The sequence below is a fragment of the Dermacentor andersoni genome, chromosome 1 (genome assembly GCF_023375885.2).
Source record: "Dermacentor andersoni chromosome 1, qqDerAnde1_hic_scaffold, whole genome shotgun sequence".
NCBI lineage: Eukaryota > Metazoa > Arthropoda > Arachnida > Ixodida > Ixodidae > Dermacentor > Dermacentor andersoni.
In genome coordinates this window covers 175,050,357-175,069,141 of record NC_092814.1, presented here as the reverse complement: position 1 = coordinate 175,069,141, position 18,785 = coordinate 175,050,357, and the positions used below count along the sequence as shown (strand labels likewise).

At 49.3% G+C, this 18,785-nt stretch overlaps 1 protein-coding gene across 4 annotated transcripts in view; it reads right to left on the bottom strand.

Annotated features, from left to right (window-relative positions):
* LOC126547179 (cell division cycle and apoptosis regulator protein 1-like) overlaps positions 1–18,785 on the bottom strand; it is a 261,069-nt gene that overhangs the window by 192,079 nt on the left and 50,205 nt on the right. The window lies entirely within an intron of this gene.

The window sequence follows — 18,785 nt, the reverse complement described above, 5'->3', positions numbered from 1 at the left end:
AGCGAGTGCCAGAGGAGGAAGGTGCCTGGAAGCGGAGAAGAGAATTGCAGCGCCGGGGAAAGTACGAAGGAGCGCGCTGAGTGTGCAGCAAAGCACCACGACCTAGAGGAAAGTATATGTGCCACTGAGCGAAGTGGGGAAGGAGAAAGGAGGCAAATCGCCACGGAGGAGGAGGGTAGGCGGAGGAATGCTGGTTTGACCTTTGACCTTCTCTGGCAGTTGCTATGGATTCTGTGTGCGCTATGGACGTACCAGGCTCGTCTCGCGATCAAGAGGCCAAGCGTCAAGCGAAAAGGACAGAGCAGCAATGGAAGTGGCAACAGGCCAAGTGCGAAAGAAAGAAAATAAAGAAACAACAAATTAATGGAAATGAAAGTGGATGAAAAAACAACTTGCCGCAGGTGGAGAACGATCCCGAAGGTTGTGCGATCATTCCTTACCTACTACAAGTTGTTTTTTCATCCACTTTCATTTCCATTAATTTGTCGTTTCTTTATTTCATTTATTAGGCACAAGTAATTTTCCCTATGTTGTCCTTGGTGTCAGTGTTTGTTGGCTTCTTATGATATTACCAATTTATTAAAATAATTCGAGCGTGGTGATCACTCCGTTAAATTGAGTTTTAACTGTACATCCAATAATTTATTATATTGAGGTCTGACTGTACTAGCATACAATTCTAATGACAAACACGACATTTTCCATCCATAATATACTTTCAAGTAAAAATTTTTCAGTCATAACTTAATATGCGTGTTGCCTTTAAGCCGTGCCAAGGAGCAAAACCCCAAAATGTGGTTCACAGAAAACTACGAGAAGACAAACCCAGCAGTTGCAGACATCTCTACTCCGGCATCCCATGCTAGGAGCCACTAAGTGAGAAGATTACTGTCATCCCCCTTTCTGATGGAACACATATCAGACCAGGAGGCCTTTCGCATTCTTAATTTAAAGCAGCATGGCCATCTGCTCTTGCTGATAACAAACGGCCGCAGTTTGCACGAGCCATCCATATTTGCAGCGAGCAAAACTGAGACATGCTCCTTGCTCACTTTTCTTCCATGGCATGTACTGCCCTTGAGATGGAATGTCCTGTTTGACAGGACCTCCCAAAACAGTGCTGTTTCAACAGCAATGAATACTTCCGACCGGTGCAAAAAGTGATTGCGTCCTCGTTATGAGAAGTGAACGTGCAGGGGCACGGTGCAGTGTTTTATACATATTGAATGCAGAGGTGAACAGTGTGGGGATGCGCGACTCTCGCGCGTCCCCTGATGTTTTTCCCGCATAGCGCATCCCCTGATATGCTGTTTTCCCGCATGGCTCGCGTGGCCTGGCGCCCGCGGCGGTCGGGTGGTACAAGCGCGGTGCGAGAGATGGCGCGACTGTCGCGGCGGGGTTACTCGGGCGCCGAGAGACAAGGCGCGTCCTGTTGGGTTCGAGGTCGTCGGCGGGCGCGGACGTCCGTGCGGGCGCCGTCGGATGCTTCTGCGAGACTGTCTCGCGTGGCCGCCTTCGAACGTGCCACCATTCGCGTGACTGTACACGCGAACGACCAGGCGTTGGGATCCAGCATGGGGCGAACGTATTCGCTCGCAATGCGGTCGCGGTAAGTCGGACTTCCAGATTTGTCGCGCGCCCATCGGCATGTTTTGGGGATAGCAACTCGGCTAGCAGGCATTGATCTATGAAAGGTGCAATAAATGCCCTTGTGACTGTTTGTACTACTGTGTTGTCGTTCCTTTGTCCCAAGAGTACGGAGGAGAACCCCGTATCTCCCACATCTGGCGCCCAACGTGGGGCTCTTGGGGCATCGGACGATAGATTTAACAGTTTTGCTTCGTTCGAGACCTTTGTTTGAACCGAAGCGTAGGCCTAGCGTGGATTTTGATCGCTAGCGTCGGCGGCGTGCTTTCTTGAGCGAGGCGGCGGTGGCTGTAGTGTGTTTGAACATATCAACATGCTAAGCCTTTTCGCAAGTGTTTTTCTTTAATGGCATTCGTTGGTACGAGAGCCACGTGGTCTGCATCCTGGGAGAGCGAGGCTGAGCGCCCGCGGAGCAGTGGCAAGCCTGAAGCGAGTGAGTACAGAAGCCTCGTGGGTGGTCCGAGTTTCTTATGTAAATAGCTTCTCCTATCTCTGACTCGGATGAAGTCGCGGCTCTGGGAGCCGGGTGGCCGCGGGCCACGGGTGCCACGACGGGCTGACTGGTATTGCGGCCTGGCACCGGGCGCTCCGACACCGTCTGGGACGGTGGGCGCCGTCAACTCGGATGCTGTGTGCACCGAGCGGAGTAGGACCACCTCACAGAGCTAACGTCTCCTCGCGGCTGCCTGTTTTGCGCCCATTTTGGGTGTTGTTTTTGGATGCCGGTTGTTGTCAGGGTAGCGACGATTTAGGCCTAAGGCTTTACGAAGCTGCCTGTCGCACATAGAGGGACACAACCTGGTGGACCGTGGCGTTGAGGCGTTGCAATTTGCTTCCCTCATTCTATTTAGCCTCGCACGAATTGAAATTACTCGTTCGACTCAAGGAAGCGAGCTTCGTTCACGTGAACTTAGCAACTGAGTAGCCGCCTGATCTTTTGCTAGCCGAGTTGAACATCGTACCACGTGGGCGATGCGCATGCAGAATTCCTCTCCCTTGCACTACTTCAGTGTTTGCCGAGTGTGTTCACCCCTGGCTTGCTGTCACCTGCACATCGTCTGAGCTGCTGCCCCGGACTACGATCGAGCCGCCCCGGGCAATGGTGATGCTGTGGCCAGTTCGGCGCGGCGACTTCGGCGGCCTCCTGTATCCAGCTCACAACCCTCGGCGGCGGACAAAAGAGCCGGCAGTCACCGACAGCTACGGCGGCTCTTGCCAGCAGGGCGCGTCGGCGCGAGCGACACTTGCTCGTACCGACTACTGCGTCGTCGTTTCCGGAGTCCTGGCCTGGAAGCGTGCCGTCGAGTCTGCAAAGCTGCTGCTGTGACCGGCGGACGCCAGCGGTGTACCCAAGGACAGTCGGCTCGCATGCTATGGACAGCGTGCGGACATTTCCTCAGCGCGGCCACTGTTGCATGTACTATCTTGTTCGCGAAACACGGGTTAATGTTAGACCGTGTGACATGTTTCGCCGGAATAAGAAGTGATTTAAGGTTGGGGGGATGTGGGGATGCGCGACTCTCGCGCGTCCCCTGATGTTTTTCCCGCATAGCGCATCCCCTGATATGCTGTTTTCCCGCACGACTCGCGTGGCCTGGCGCCCGCGGCGGTCGGGTGGTACAAGCGCGGTGCGAGAGATGGCGCGACTGTCGCGGCGGGGTTACTCGGGCGCCGAGAGACAAGGCGCGTCCTCTTGGGTTCGAGGTCGTCGGCGGGCGCGGACGTCCGTGCGGGCGTCGTCGGATGCTTCTGCGAGACTGTCTCGCGTGGCCGCCTTCGAACGTGCCACCATTCGCGTGACTGTACACGCGAACGACCAGGCGTTGGGATCCAGCATGGGGCGAACGTCTTCGCTCGCAATGCGGTCGCGGTAAGTCGGACTTCCAGATTTGTCGCGCGCCCATCGGCATGTTTTGGGGATAGCAACTCGGCTAGCAGGCATTGATCTATGAAAGGTGCAATAAATGCCCTTGTGACTGTTTGCACTACTGTGTTGTCATTCCTTTGTCCCAAGAGTACGGAGGAGAACCCCGTATCTCCCACAACAGAAGTTTATTACTGGTGTAGTACAGCAGTATACATTTGCACAAAATTTTAAAAGGAATGCTACGACTGTTCTATACAGACAATTTGATTTTTCCATGTTTAATATATCCGAAATTGACTGTAAGAGATGACGGTTTTACAAATATTATTATCTGAACGCTCACCATTAGATTCTTAAGCCTTTAACTGCTGGTGACGCGTTAACTACTTTATCATTTTGACACATAAATAATGCGCAATGTCTTCTACTATTTTTTAAACAAGAGCAGTAAAAATGGCAATAGGCATTGCTGGTCTCATATTTTTTAGAGATATATGGCAAAGTAAATGCAGGTAAAATAGAATTAACACTTTTCAAAAATTTTAACCCTCTCAGGGTCAATTTTTTTTATAAATTGCAACCCCCCAGGATCGAATTTCTTTATTGCAGATTTAATATCTTCAGACTGACTTCTTTCAAAGAAATGTACCTATTTTTTTTTTTTTTTACCATAAAGTGACGAAAAAATATTTTCCGCAGGTAAACATGCATTGCATTCTTGAATACAGATGGGCTTGCATAAACATTTATAATAAGAATTTTAAAAATAGATACACTGAAATAGATATACAGTCAACTCTCGTTACAATGTACCCTGATAATGCGACAAAAAAACGTCCGTTTTAGCCGAAGTCCGTAATATCTCAAACGCCTATATTCCTAAACTTTCATCACGATGTCTAACAACTTTATTGCAAAAAGTGTGTCAAACGTCCAAAGTAAAGAAAAAAGAAAAGCGGTCGCAGTTTTGCTTGAAAGGCGAAGCAGCGATTGCAATAGATAAGCGTGCAGCAGCAGCGATCGAATTTACCTTTGTGCTGTCTCTCGCAAATGCAAACTAAACATCGAAAGCACAGCGCATGCGAAGCTATCAGCATTGGGTGTACTTTGTCCACGTCGCAGATCGCTTTCAAGATACAAGATACAGTTTTTACGAGCGTAACAAACTGAAACAGCTCACGAGAAGAAACTCAAACTAACTGCCATGTGGATGCGTGAGCAGTCGTTGGAATGCGAGCGTAAAGAAGCTGTGAAATGAAAACCAAGTGACTACAGAGCGAAAAAAAAAAAAAAAAATATTCTGTGTATCCACACAGAGTGGCAGCACTTGCTGGGCAACAAAGAGTTCAAAAATTTGCATTTTTCAAACATACAGACAGCATCGTGATCATATGGCATCTACCATTTGTGACTTGCTCGCAGGGCCATACACTTACATCTTTGACCCTCAAAGGGTTCAAAAATTCTTCATAGCAGTTATGGGCTTGCTGTATGCTTGCCTGTTACACATGCAAGCAGTTTTTGCCCAAAAGCGGAGTGGTGACTGTCACTTGAACCTCAAAACCTGTTTTTCAAGCAGCCTGCTCCACTGCAATTGAGATAGAAATATGTGGAAAAATTCGCTAGCTGTGAATGTTCTAACTAATGGTGAAGTGTGCGCGAGCAGTGATGCGAGGAGCACGTGTCAAGCAGGGGCGTAGCCAGGGGGGGGGGGCTTATGGGGCTTCAGCCCCCCCCGAAATTTTTTCGTGCTGTCATGCGCCGCCGACCAAAACAACTACCGGCGCCGGAAATCATGCTCGATTTTGTCTAGAATGTCCTGAATTCACGCTCGAAAAGACATTTTACCGCGAACATTGCGAAATCGGGCTGGATTTCGCGGAAACGGCCATGCATCGGGAGTCACATATCGTAACGCAAGGAGCCCCACCGAGCACAATATTTCAAGGGCGTTTTGATGGCGAGCGGGCTCGTATCGGCATCTCGTGGAGGCCGCGGAATCTACGGAGTGCTTGGATTTCAATTCTGAAACTTTGTGGGTATAAAGTTCTCATAACATTTTGATGCGAAAGGTGCATTGACATTTCCAAAGTCGTGCTTTAGATTTTCGATTCCGGAACTTTGTGAGTTAGTGCTGTTGTAAACATTTGATGCCAAAGGTGCATTGACCTTTCTAAATTCGTACATCGGGCCATACAACGAGACAAGCCAAATCAACATACTATCAGACAAGTTGACAAAGCACGCAGCGAGGTCCGATGAGACAAAGCGTTGTGGTGGTTCATTTGTGCCATCGGGTCACAGAAAAGAATATGACTTTTTTTTTCACCTGCGCCAAAGCATCCATGTCAAGACACTAAAGCCACCATTGTAACTAAGTTCTTATTTATTTTTCTACCTAGACTTTTATTCGCAAGGATACATTAAGCCTCTTTCTCATCTTCTTTTTTTTTGTTCTCGTAACCCGCGGGTTGCCGATCCAGCCAGAGTGCTTGCGTTTTTCTCGTGCTGCATCGACAACCGCGCGTTTTGAACGCTTTCTGGCTAGCAGACGAGAAAAAGAAACAATGCATAGTCGCTCGCCGCCAGCACTGCGGGGACTCGACGGATTGCAACGCGTTCGCTTGTGTGCGCAAAGGAGAAAAGCGGGGAGGAAGCGCGCCGCCTTGTGTCGCACGCGATACATTTTGGGAGTGGAGGGAGGGGGGGGGTGCTGTGATCTGTGAATCTGTGGTTGCGCAACCTGTTTATTTGCCTTGTTTGACGCATTATATTTAGTGACTTTTTCTTAGGTACGTAGATTTGTTGGAGACTTATACGTATATTTAAACATCTTGTTGCGAGGTTTTCTGTATATGCGCAGTGAACTTTGTTTCCAGTGCCAATTTTTGCCCTGTATCACGCTGTATCTTCACATTTGTATATTCCATTGTATCTTCGCATTTCTAATGTACGAAGGCGAGTCAAATGAAAGTGAGACAACCCGCCCCGCGCAATAATGGTTCGGGTCATTATTTTCTAGGCATGCGCGTAGCACATACGCATCTCATTTACAAGTGACATGCAGAGGGGAGGTTAAATGTTCTTTATTGTTCTCATACACTGGGTTGAACAGGGTTACGTGACCTAATGGACACTCCAAAAGTTGAGCAGCTTGGTGTCGTGAGGTTTTTGACAAATGAAGGTGATTCTCAAAAAGAAATTATTCGTCATATGGTCGCCGTATGCGTTGAACATTGCGTTTCATTGGCCACTGTGAAGCATTGTAGCAAACTGTTCAAAGAAGGACATGAAAGTTACAAAGACGATCCATGGCCGGGCCAAAGCCACCGTGCAATCATCCCCAGCACAATTGAAAAGGCCGTGGTTGCTCAGTGGCTATGGTGTTGGGCTGCTGAGCTCGAGGTCGCGGGCTCGAATCCCGGTCACGGCGGCTGCATTTCGATGGAGGCGAAATGCGAAAACACCCGTGTACTTAGATTTAAGTGCACGTCAAAGAACCCCAGATGAGGGTGACGACATTTTGTCTGCAATTGTGACCGGGGTGACTCATGGTGCCGCTACTACTAGCCTGAAACACTACGGCAAAGCTTACAGTGGAAGCATTTGAATTCACCACTCCCAAGGAAAACAAAGGCCGTCATTTCTGCCGGAAAAGTATTGACTTCTTTTTAGATCGTTAGGGGGCCATTATTGATCAAATTTTCTGAACCTGGAGAGACTCTAAATCGCTTCAGATATTATGAAAGGTCGGATCGGCTGAGTGTCGCAATCAAGAACAAACGACGTGAAAAATTCAGCATTGGGAACATCTTGCTTCACAACATTGCCCCTTCCTACGTCGCTGATGTGGTTAATATGAAACTGGCAAAGTTCAAGTGGGAAACGTTGCAACATTCCTCATGCAGCCCAGACGTGTTGCCTTGCGTCTTCCACATTTGGTAAAATTTGAAAAAACTGCTCAAGGGAACCAGATTCGTGTCGGAAGATGACGTGTAGTAATTTACAGATTTTGGAGGCAGCAACCCAAGGAGCTTTATGAGACGGGAATTACGCGACTCGTTAGTAGGACAAGTGTCTAAATACTCATGGTGACTACGTTTAAATAAAGTACCCCGTTTATCATATATTCGCATTGGCTCACTTTCATTTGTCTCGCCCTCATATATTTTGCAGAACTCCTGCTTTTTTTACATGTGCTCTCTGTTGCGACTATAATTTCGGAGCAATTGCTCGCAATACACGAGCGGTGACAGCTGCTCCTGCGCAATACATTCTAACAAAGGACAGCGTCATTGAGATTTTCCCCTGGTCGTTGCATCTGTACGAAAATGTAAACAAGGTTGTTGAATGACAGATAATATATATATATAGTGTAAGCACTATTAACGTACTTCGTCGTTTTCATTTGTACATAGCCATCATCATCTTCACTGTTCTTCGACTTCTTCGCGCGTGAGCTGGGGGCGTTGCCTTTGGTGGAATAAACAGCGCTGGACAACTTGATCGGTCTCGGTATTATAAAGTGGTTACATAGAGGATGTCTTGGCTCTGTGCCGCCGTGCAAATCCTAGCATGACGGAAGCCGAACGCGTTCGCCACATCTTAAAAGGCATTGGGCCTGTCGCGTTCAACGCCTTAATCGTGCAAAATCCGGCTTCTGTCCAAGACATCACTTCAACGTGTCAACGCCTCGACGAGCTGCAGTCTATTCGTCTTCCACATGACAGCAGCGATCCTCAGGTTGCTCATTCTCCAGATCTACGTGCTCTTATCCGCACCATCATCCGCGAGGAGCTTCAACTACAAGACCTAAAGCGTCCCCCTGCTGCCTGCGCACCAACCCCCACCTTCGACTTGCGCGAGGTCGTAAAGCAGGAGTTGACAGCGATGACTACACCCACGACGCATCTTGCTCCGGTAGCGCGCTCCACCCCTACCTACGCGGATGTTGTTTCGCTACCCACCCCTACCGTGACTTCCGTGCCTACTGGCGTTTCCTATGACCATTTGGCTTCGATGGGAACCAGAGCACTTGCTGCGCCATCGTACCCTCAGTGGCGTCCACCTCGTCCGGTTTGTTTTTACTGTGGCATACGCGGCCATATATCTCGCTTCTGCCGCCGGCGCCAGCAGGATGAAAGGCGAGGCTATGCTGAGCACGAAAGAGACCGCACTCGCCGATCAGACGACTACTATCCCGGACCGCACTCATTCCCTCAACAGCGTTCTCCGTCTCCACCAGCTGCTCCCAATCTGCCTCATAGTTCCCGTTCGGCCAGACGTCGTTCTCCATCCCCTTACCGGCGCTCTACATCACCACTTCGTCCCACTTCCCATTTTGTCGACCAGCACTCGGAAAACTAACTGTTGCAGTTTTTGGAGGGGAAACTGCTTCTTATCGGTCTTCAAAAATTCCTCCTGTTCGCCCGGCCAACATGCTTTCTGTGACTGTCGAAGGTGTTCCCGCATCAGCTCTCATCGATACCGGTGCCGCCGTTTCTGTTCTTCGGAGTGATCTGTGTTCCCGGCTCCGTAAAGTAAAAACGCCTTATCTTGGACCTATTTTGCGTGGCGCTAATAATGCATTCATTCACCCTGACGGACAGTGTACTGCTCGTGTTCTCATCGACGGCATACGCCACCACATCGAGTTTATCATCCTTCCAACGTGTATCCATGAACTTATACTTGGTTGGGACTTCCTACATTCTGCTTCAGCCGTCATTTCATGTAGAGAAGAAGTTGTCCACATCACAGATACAGAGCTTGAACCTGTTGCGGACTCTTCACTTTCATGCGTGAACTTGGTCCTCGCTTCAGACTACGTCCTGCGTCCTGGTCACGAAGACGTTGTAGCCGTAACGTCCAGTCAGATCGCCGACGGAGACGCCCTAGTCGCCCCTTCTTCCCGCTGTACTTCTCGCGGAATTCTCATTGCCACCTGTCTCGTCCGGTTTTCACGCGGCCGCGCCCTTCTGTCTGCTTGCAACACGACCCCAGATCCTGTGATGCTGCCCAAAGGGATGACTGTGGCAACCCTCGCCGACACTCAACCAATCTCTCTAGTCACGCTTTGCCCTTCTTCATCGCCAGCACCAACCTCAGGTTTGGATGATTCTTTCCCTCCTCCAGCCGTTCTTGGTTCTGACCTAACAGCCGCGCAGTCCGAAGCCTTAATGGTGGTCTTGGCAAAACACAAAGCCTGTTTCGATAGCTGTTCCTCTGTGTTGAGCCAAACTCCTGCGGCTACACACCGTATCGAAACCGAAGGTTCCGCTATAATACGACGACGCCCCTATCGTGTATCGCCGTCCGAACGAAAGGTCATTGAACAACAGGTCGCTGACATGCTTGCGCGGAAGATAATACGACCTTCATCTAGCCCATGGGCGTCTCCCGTGGTCCTGGTAAAGAAGAAAGATGGCTCAGTTCGCTTTTGCGTGGATTATCGAGCGCTCAATAAGATCACACGCAAGGACGTATATCCAATACCTCGAATTGACGACGCTTTGGACACACTACAAGGGGCGGAGTATTTCTCCAGCATTGATCTTCGATCAGGATATTGGCAAATTCCGATGAACGAGACTGACAAAGAAAAGACCGCATTCGCTACACCGGATGGCCTTTATGAATTTAACGTGATGCCTTTTGGCCTTTGCAATGCTCCTGCCACATTTGAGCGCATGATAGACAACGTACTTCGTGGTCTAAAATGGAAGACATGCCTCTGTTATCTGGACGATATTGTCATCTTTTCGTCTGACTTCAGCCAACATCTTCAACGATTAGACGAAGTTCTCAAGTGCCTTGCGAATGCTGGTCTCCAGATCAATACAAAAAAATGCAAATTTGCAACCAAAACAATAAAAGTATTGGGTCACGTCGTCTCAAAAGATGGCATCCAGCCTGACCCCGACAAGATTAGTGCCGTTCTTCAGTTTCCTCGCCCCCAGCAACAGAAAGATCTACGTAGTTTCCTCGGCTTGGCGTCATATTTTCGTAGGTTTATACGCAACTTCGCAGCAATAGCAGCTCCTCTACACAAGCTACTGGTTACCGGTGCCTCTTTCACGTGGACTAGCGACTGCGAGTCGGCTTTTCAAGCTCTTAAGCGGCATCTTACTTCCGGACCAGTGCTTCGCCACTTCGATAATCGTGCCCCCACCATACTCCATACTGACGCAAGCGCACAAGGTATTGGCGCAGTACTTCTGCAACGTAATACAGCGTCTAAAGAGCAAGTCATAGCATATGCCAGCCGAACACTTTCTCCAGCTGAGCGGAACTACACCATTACAGAGCAAGAGTGCCTGGCTATCGTTTGGTCGATTCAGAAATTTCGCCCATACCTTTACGGCCGCCACTTCACCATCGTCACCGACCATCATGCTCTGTGTTGGCTGTCATCAATGAAAAACATGTCAGGACGCTTAGGACGCTGGATACTCCGCTTGCAGGAATATGACTTCACTATAACGTACAAGTCTGGAAAACACCATCATGATGCAGACGCATTGTCTCGCTGCCCACTCTCACTCTCTCCAGGTAACGCGCCGTCGTCTTCCCAACCACGTCGTTCCGATGCTACGCCTGCCTCTCACCAACTCTCGATAACATCCCTGGACCAAGTTACGCTTTCATCACGCTCTGATTTCGTCTCGCTTCAGCGGGCCGACTCCTACTGTCGAGCTCTCATGGATCGCCTTAGTGGGTTCGCCGAACCGCCCAACAGCCGCTTGCGACGCCAACTTCGACAATTCCGCCTTCAAGGTGGCGTGCTACACCGCTACATTTACCACCCAACAGGTCACCGGTGGGTCCCAGTTCTACCTCGCTGCCTTCGTTTGCGGGTATTAGAGGCACTTCACGACGATGTATCGGCTGGCCACTTAGGCTTCCACAAGACATACGACCGCATAAAGACCCGCTGCTTCTGGCCTGGCCTATCCTCAACGGTGGCCAAATACATTGCCTCTTGTGCGTCATGTCAGCACCGCAAACGCTCGACATCCCCTCCTGCCGGTTTACTACAACCTCTCCCTTGCCCGGACGCACCTTTTGAATTTGTTGGCATTGATTTATATGGTCCCTTGCCGTTGACACCCTCCGGTCACCGTTGGATTGTCACTTCGGTCGACCATTTAACAAGATATGCCGAGACTGCCCCTCTGCGATCCGGCACCGCTTCTGAGGTCGCCGACTTTTTCTTGCGCGCCATCGTCTTGCGCCATGGGGCTCCTCGCGTTCTTCTCAGTGACCGTGGCAAGGCGTTCATTTCACAAGTCCTCGAGGAAGTTCTTCGAGCCACTAATACCGTCCACAAATCTACGTCCACTTATCATCCGCAAACCAATGGCCTTACTGAGCGCTTCCACCGTACGCTGTCTGACATGATTTCCATGTACATCCGTCCTGACCACACTGACTGGGATAAAATTCTTCCTTTTGTGACATTCGCATATAACACTGCTATTCAACGAACTACCGGCTACAGCCCTTTCTTCCTTGTGTATGGACGATCTCCTTCCACCATATTCGACCGAGAACTATTTTTCGCACCTTCTTCGCCTAACGCGTCGCTTCCGGAAGATTTCGCTGCCCGAGTTGCACATTGCCGTCAAATCGCCCGGCAAAGCACAGAAGCTACCCAAGCTGAGCGCAAGCGTTACTGCGACAACAAACGCCGTGACCTACGTTTTCACCCTGGAGACCAAGTCCTGCTTTGGACTCCAGTCCGCACCCCAGGCCTCTGTGAGAAGTTCCTTCCACGCTACATTGGCCCATACACCGTTGTGCAGCAAACATCTGCAGTGAACTATCTCGTTCGCCCAGTACACTCCGTCACTGACCGGCGCCGCCGGAATGCTGAAATTGTTCACGTCTCGCGGATGAAGCCCTTCACTCCCCGTTTAGATAATCTCTAATCTGCGGCCAGGCTGGCCGCTTCCAATATATATATATATATATATATATATAGATCCCTCGACTAATTCTATAAGGAGGACTCCGAGCTGCAAAGTGAGCCCCCCACGAACGAAATTTCTGGCTACGCCACTGGTGTCAAGGGTGGTGTGGACATACGGAGAAGCTCACATGCTTGAGCTGAAGACACTTTTCTGGCAGATGACAAGTAATTAAGAATGAACTTGTGGAACCTTCATATAGAGTACTACATGCTAGTTTATTCTGTTATTACATAACAAGCGCTAAAGATGTAATAACACCATCAAAGGGAAACCAGCTGCAGCTAAGGCTCGGAGCAAGTCTGGTCCAGCAGTTTGTATGGTGAGCAGTTGCTTTTTCGTGGCACGGAGCCTGCTTATATCTGTTGGTGTTACCGAGGCCGGTGATGTACGCAGGAATGGGAGGTGTGCCTTGCCAGATGAAGTGATGATGCCGCGAAGCCTTCAGCAGAGCTATGCATGCAGTTTTGGTGATAATGTATCACCAGAAACTTATGGAAGCTTCCCATTCACATGGCACAAAATTATCTGAACATGGTAGCGCTTTTCTTCCTTCTTACTTTTTTTTTTTTTTTTTTGTGGTGGTGGCGCCCATATGGGCACGGTTATAGATGTGTGATGACAAACTGTATACCTAGAAAGAAGTGCTTTAGGCGGAGCCATTGCCGGCCTCGACTGTGTTTGGACACTTGACTCTGTCGTGCCCCGAAGTTTCCCCAGCATGGCTCTCACGTCCAATCAAATTTGGCTTCCCTGCATTGCATGTGTGCTGCTGGTAGTTGGTAGTTGTGCACTGGTACGAGAGATGGCACTAGTGTGTGGGGAGCACAAGCGCCCATTTCCTCCTGCGTACACGTCGAGAGCTGGCATAGACACAGGAGAGGCGCACTGTGCCCTCTTCCAGTTCTCCCTCAACTCTCGTGACATGCGCACCCTTCCCCTCTGACTCGTGGGAAAGAGAGGTATCTGATACGAGCGAAGGACATACCTCCAGTGAAGGTAAAAACATAAAAGCGCATCACTGAAGGAGACGCTTTTTCTGGAGCCCCAACCTTGAACTGGGCATACGACCTAAGGGATACCTGCCACAACCCGTGGGTGACGTATAATAAAGTGGGCTTTCTCTCTGTAACAGTTACTTATTGCTTGCAGCAATAAACACTGTTAGAGCTGATGCCGCTGGTTGCCTTATTCGTCCGAATCCAACGTGGCTGCGATTGCATGCGCTACGGGTTGGAGAGTACTGCCAAACAACCGTGTGTGGCTAGATCCAAAGCTTGCCTTCAGCCCTAGCCTCATGCAGAGCATACCCCCATATTTGATAAAATGGGCACGTGTGCTCCCCACAAGTATTCCGATGCTAGCACAACCTGATGGTGTTACAGTTTCGTTCTAGATGGCTGTTCGTTGAGTGGCACTGCTCGCGCCACTCTGTAAAGGCAAAGAAAATAAACAACACAGGATCAGTTGCAAGTGCGATCCCAAGTGTAAGTCCGTGCTGTAGTACATGTTGTCAGCTTCTGTTCATTGGGCGTAATCATTGACAGCGACGGCAGAGTTGGTCCGCCTCTCGGAACTGCTTGGCTACACACTCGTAACAAGTGGCGACGAAGGAAAAAGCATTCAAGTTTCTCATTCAAGTTTTTTCAAGTGCGTCGTCCTTCCAAACCCACTTCTATGCATGTAAGTTCATCGTTTATTTAGTGAATTCGACAAAACAGAAATTCATCATGCCAATGTTCGGCAACCTTGAAGCATTCGACAGAAGAGACGGAGATGCGTGGCCTTGCTACGTTGAATGCCTTGAAGCTTTCTTCATGGCCAATGCCATTGCAACAGAAAAAAAAGTGAGTCTTCTTTAGTTGCTGTGGGCAGAAGACGTATGCTCTCTTGCGAGATCTCGTTAAACCTGCCCAGCTGCAAGACAAAACCTTGTAAGAAATTATTTCAGTTCTCGGTGACCATTACTGCCCCAAGCTATCTGCTGTTGTCCAGCATTTTACGTTCAACACACACATTTGCACGGAGGGAGAGTCCGCCAGTAACTTCATGGCATCACTCAAAAGTCTCTCGGAATATTGCAACTTTGGAACTGAGCTTGGCAATATGTTGAGGGACCCTATCGTGTGCAGCATCAATGACACAGCCGTGCAGACGAGGCTGCTCGAGAAAGCAGACCTTACGTACGAAGACACCATGAAAACTGCACTTGCCATGGAAGCTGTGAAGAAAGATGCCGGCGAGACAGCCAGTTCCAGCAGAAGTTTGCTACCTACACATAAGGATGTGGCATCAAAGGGGCGTAACTCATGCTACCTCTGCAGGGAGGAACACCTCACGACTGAGTGCAAGCACATCAGCACTACGTGCAACTACTGCCGAAAGCTGGTACACATTGCTCGAGTGTGCAACTCGAAGAGAAAACACGTTCCATCGCGGAAGGGCAAGTCTACAAAACTACACGGTTCCACACCTCCAGCTCATAATACGTCAAGCGGAATGCATCAAGTCAACACTGTTGACAACAACGCACCTGCCGATGTGTCTGTGACCAGTCGACACCGTCCCGCCTTCACCACCCTTCACCGCGACCATCAGCGCTTGCAGCAAGCCACTCCGTATGGAGCCGGACACCGGTGCAAGCGTTTCTGTCATTACAGAAAAACGTCTTCAGGAGCTACTACCATGGATGACTGTCATGCCATCGGATGTTCTCCTACAGGGCAAGCTCACACAAGTTGAAGGCAAAGTAGATGTTGCAGCACAGTTCCGCAACAGAAAAGCTGTCATACCTTTGTTCCTTATTGTGGAAGGTTCACCAACACTGCTAAGCTGCAATTGGATTCGCGAACAGGGCATTAACATTGTTGTCCGGGAAGCCGATGTTCATGCTGCTTCTGATGACCAGGACGTTATTCAAGCATTTCCTGAGGTATTTGAACAGAGCCTTGGAACATTCAAGGGCCCAAAAGCCACAATTCATGTTCCACAAGATGCGGTACCCAAGTTCTTCAAGCTATGTCCCCTGCCCCTTGCCCTGAAGCATGCATGGGGTGCCACAAGAACTTCAGTACCTACAGAGGGAGAGCATTTTCAAGCCAGTTGCCTCTTCAGCTTGGGCTGCACCTATTGTTCCAGTGGCTAAGAAGGATGGCTGCGTCACAATTTGCGGAGGTTTCAAAATTACTGTTAATCCTGTGGCCACGTTGGAAAAGTACCAAATTTCGAGAATTAAGGACCTTTGGGCCATGCTGTCAGGGGGTGAAATGCTCACCAAACTGGATTTGAGGGATGCCTACCAGCAAATAGTTCTTGATGAAGACTCTAGGAAGTATGTTACTATTTCCACACATATGGGGCTGTTTCGGTATACACGTCTTTTGCCATTTCATTGGTACCAGCCTTGTTCCAAAGATATATGGAGAACCTTCTTGGAGGACTGCCGCATGTTGCAGTATATTTTGATGAGATTCTTGTTACTGGCCTGAATGATTCTGAGCACCTTCGCAACCTCAGTACTGTTCTCTCTCGATTTCGTGATGTTGGACTCAAGTTATAGTTTCACAAGTGTCACTTTTTTGCGCCACAGGTGGAGTACCTAGGGCACAATATAAGCAAAGAAGTGTATCTCCCAGCTTGAGCCAGGTATCTGCAATCCTTCATGCACCTGCGCCCTGTGACGTCAAGGAACTCCAAAGCTTTTTGGGGCTTGTGAATTCCTACAGGCGTTTCCTTCCAAATATTTCTGGACGCCTTCGCCCTCCGCATTCGCTTCTCATGAACGAGAAAAAATGGGTGTGTAAAAAAGAGCAAGAAGATGAATTCACTACAGTGAAGCAGTTGGTAGCATCAGCTACTGTCCTAGTACATTTTAATCCAGAGAAACCATTGTGCCTCAGTTCTGATGCATCTCCGTATGGGATTGGCACAGTTTTGGCACACTGAGAAGCTGATGGTCGAGAACTGCTCATAGCCTTTCCATCCAGATGTTTGCCTCGTGCAGATTGAAACTACAGCCAAATCGACACATAGGCACTAGCCTTCATATTCGGCATTGAAAAGTTCCACCAGTACCTGTGGTGCATTCCTTTCACCGCTTACACAGATCATAAAACACTACTGGAATTGTTGAGTGCTGATAAGCCCATTCCTGTGCAAGCTTCACCATGACTAGTCAGATGGGCACTGAAACTTTCTGCTTACAAGTACAAGCTTGAGTACAAGCCTGGTCTGGTCTTGGGTCATGTTGCTCAGTACGTTACCGCTGCCAACAAACAGCGTTGATCTGCCTGCACTTGCTGAAACCTTCATGCTTGAACAAGCATTCCCAGGACACTTGTCACCAGCTGTTGCAGCACAGGCTACAAAAAATGATCCACTCCTGAGTCACGTAGTTCTTGCTCTCCTGTGAGGAGAAGGTCTTCCACTCAGACCAGAGGGCAATGCATTCACAGCAAGGAGTAGTGAACTCGGCCTCCATGAAGGTTGCTTGCCGTGAGGTTCCGCAGTTGTCATCCCAAAATTTCTGCAAGGCAAAGTCCTGACTTCTTGATGCTGGGCATCCTGGCATTGAGAAAAGCAAGTCGACTGCCAGAAGCCATGTCTGGTGGCTGGGATTTGATGGTGAAACCACTAAGAGCATAAAGGGTTGCCAAGCTTACCAGCGTACACCTCGACACATTCAGCAGACACCCAGGCCATTTCCACAGAGCCCTTGGTCAAGGCCACATTGACTTTGGGGGCCCGTTCTTGGGACATACATTTCTCGTCACTGTTGACGCCTGTTCAAAATGGGTCAAAGTCTGTCCAGTAGCATCAGCATTAGCGGATGTTGTCATCCCAGCCTTGTGTAGCATTTGCGCATCACGGACTGCCGGATGTCATTGCGTCCGATAATGGATCCACCTTTACAAGTGAGCAATACTTGGAATTCCTGACACGGAATGGGATACGTTGCATGCTTGTACCGCCCTACCACCTAGTTTCAAATGGTGCGGCAGAGCGTGTTGTACAGACTGTCAAGAACAAGATCAAGAAATGCTCATGGGAAGGATGTTCAAGCCACCTTTGGATGTTCTTCGCCTAAGTTTACACACTACATTCCTGCTGAGACAGCCTAAGCAGAAGCTGCATGCCGACAGAGGGTGCTGTTGTTCTCCCCTGCCGAATGTGAAAGACAACATACTTGCAAAGAACTTCTGTCAAGGCCCACCATGGGTACATGCGTGTGTCGTGAGCACCACAGGTCAGTCAGCAGCTACCATCTGTCTCAGTGATGGCCCTGTTTGGCATAGGCGGGGCAACTACCTACGTGCTCAATGGAAAGAAGTCTCTGCACCAACTGCGAGACCACTGGAACCTGAACCTCGTACAACACCAGACATCGCTAACCGTCCAACAACTGTGTGCGGTACTCATCCAGCTGTTTCTGGTAACTCAGAGCCAGCCGTGAACGTGACTAGTGGCACAGATGAGACTACTGTGAACTGTCCCAACTCAGTATGCAGCACACCTCAGTTGTGAAAAAGCACAAAAGCTGCAAGGCAGTAAAGCCCTACTCTCCATAATGTTTTTCTTGAGTGATCTAAGGGGGGAGGATTGTTACGGTTTCGTTTTAGATGGCTGTCCGTTGCATGGCACCACTTGTGCCACCCTGTAAAGGCGGAAAAAATAAACAACACGGGATCAGTTGCAAGCGCAATCCTGAGTGTATGGTCGTGCTGCAGTACACGTTGTCGGTTTCTGCTCATTAGGCATAACCGTTGACAGCAACCGCAGAGTCGTACCACCTCTCAGAACTGCTCGGTTACACACTCGTAACAGATGGCATGGATACTCAAGGGCAAAGGGAATAAGCTACCTTCTCTTTGGCTTCGGGTCGGTGGGGTTCGCGGACACGTCGCACACCTGTCCGCAGACTTCTGGAGACTTCTACGAAAGGCTTCAGAGTGGGGCATCGGGATGGACAGACACGATCATTCAAACACGCCACCATATTCATGACTACAGTAGAACATCATTGATACGATACTATTTCTTATGATTTCCCAGTGCCAACATTCACGATTGACAGTTACCCTTATTTTTTACCTGTTAATACATTCCCAGAACACGACTTCTTGGCCCCAACATGCAGTACATTACCAAACTGCAATTATATGACACATTTTCTGGCTGCTAGACCCCATGTAAACAAGAAAAGGCACGAGGCAAGCATGATCAAGAGTATGCACCCGCCACAGCAGCTTCCCCACAGTACTTGCCCGCCCATGTTAAGTGAATATTTCCTAGGTATACTGAAT